At 54.2% G+C, this 1981-nt stretch overlaps 1 protein-coding gene across 1 annotated transcript in view; it reads right to left on the bottom strand.

The window, feature by feature from the left end:
* Positions 1-1720, bottom strand: part of WASF3 (WAS protein family, member 3) — a 49147-nt gene extending 47427 nt beyond the window's left edge. The window contains exon 1 of the mRNA XM_010851255.1: positions 1323-1720. The gene's annotated coding sequence lies outside the window, so the exon portion shown is untranslated. The remainder of the gene's footprint in view (positions 1-1322) is intronic.
* Positions 1721-1981: the final 261 nt, after the last annotated feature.

Here is a 1981-nt window from a genome sequence, read left to right as displayed (position 1 = left end):
ATGTCCGACTCTGTGCGACCCCAGAAACGGCAGCCCACCAGGCTCCCCTGCCCCTGGGATTCTCCAGGCAAGAACACTGGAGTGGGTTGCCATTTCCTTCTCCAATGCATGAAAGTGAAAAGTGAAAGTGAAGTCGCTCAGTCGTGTCCGACTCCTAGCGACCCCATGGACTGCAGCCTGCCAGGCTCCTCTGTCCATGGGATTTGCCAGGCAAGAGTACATAATCAATAACTACCCAGTATAACAGGAAGACAAAATGATCAATTCTTGATACAACGCGGCTGGCTGTGCAGAGAGCCACGGCTGGCCCATACCTCTGGGCTAACAATCCCCAGCCGGAGACTCAAATAACCCAGATGGAGATCTGGGCCACATCAACGCCTCACAATCCATTCGATCACTGAGCGTCTTCCTACGATATATAAGAAACACAGTCACGAATCAGGTGGAAACGAGGCCTGAAAGCGCTATGTGGCCAGAGCGACCTGCACAGTGTCCTGGGAGGACAGGACCAGCTGCCGCAAACAAGACAAGACTTAGATGTGTGTGCGGAATAAAGTGACACCACAAGACTGATTCCTGTCCTCAGAGGTACAGGGACGATGCCAGGTCAATATAGACAAGTGCTCTGCCACCACCTAAATATGAAGGCATCATGAGAGGGTCAGAAAGTTCCCAGGTCCAGAGCCTGCTCATAAAACAAAGCGTCTGTCCTCTCTGCCGAGGTCTGGGCAGCTACTGGAAATGCAGTGGCTGGAGCAGGAAGGGCCAGAGAGCCACTCACTGCTCAGTGCAGGCTCCCCTCTGGGTCGCCCCACCCCTGGGTGCTTCTCCTGAACACTGCCCAGGCAGGGGACACTGTAACCTCTTGTTGTGAACACCTGTATTCAGTTCAAGCCTGCATCTTTATCACTTCAGACCTGTGCTCTCTGTCTGCCCTTGGAAACCAAAGAATCCACCTCAGCCACCCCTCACCTCTGCAAGCTTCCAAGGATCTGAAGGCAGGGGAGGGCTCTCAGCCCCTCTGGCCTTCCCCAGGTGCTCCAGTTTGCCCTTCACAGATGCACGTGCGTCAGAGGCACTGGGGGCCGCAGTGCACCCTCCCATTAACGCGGCCAGCCTGCCTGCTCCGTTGGCTTTTCCTTGGGGTCCCCGCACGATGAGCACCACACCACACCACCCCACCCCACAGGGTGGCACAGCCAATTCCTGGGCAGGCTCCACAGGTTTCCCCACCTGCCCCTCCTCCCCACCTGCATCTCCCACACCTGCCCTCCCACCTGTACACCCTCGGCCCCCCTCTGACCAGAGTGATCACTTACATTGCTAGCTGCAGGTGGAGCCTGCCCCCTCCTCTGTGCCCACCAAACCAGCTGGGCAATGCAAGATGGCATGGTGTGGTGGGCTCTGGAGCCAGAATCCAGCTCAGACTGGGCTCCCACTTACACCCTCTAGGGCAGGTTATTTAAGCTTAAATTCCCTGGAATACAAAAATGAGACCAAGAATCAAAGGAATGATCCCTGGGACAAGCTGGCCTCCCACAAGGTAACATCGCCCCGAGAGCCTCCATCGCTGACCCGGTGCTGGCCCTGCCTGGTCCCTGGGCACTGTGACTACCCCCCGGGCTGCGGGAGGGTCACCTCATCCTTATACCCCCAGGGTTTTACACAGAAAGGAGCTCAGAGACCTCCTGAACCATCCTGGGTCCAGAACAAAACAAACAGTGAACCAGTAAATGAGCACACAAGAGTCTAAAACCATGACGATCGAAGAAGCCCGGATTTAGGTCTGGTCTTACGTCTGCCTGGTTATTCATTACCACAGCACAAGATACCTGAGCTGCTACTGCGAGACCAAAGAACTCAGGCTGAAAAAGTTTGGAAATTCACAGTAAACAATGAGTTTTCAAAGGAAAAGTGGATTTTCTAATTATTTGTTGCTTCTGCCAACTATGACTGTTAAGCATTTATAAATATATAT

Source organism: Bison bison, unplaced genomic scaffold, assembly GCF_000754665.1.
Source record: "Bison bison bison isolate TAMUID 2011002044 unplaced genomic scaffold, Bison_UMD1.0 scf7180017864299, whole genome shotgun sequence".
Lineage (NCBI taxonomy): Eukaryota > Metazoa > Chordata > Mammalia > Artiodactyla > Bovidae > Bison > Bison bison.
This window is presented reverse-complemented; position numbering and strand designations above follow the sequence as displayed.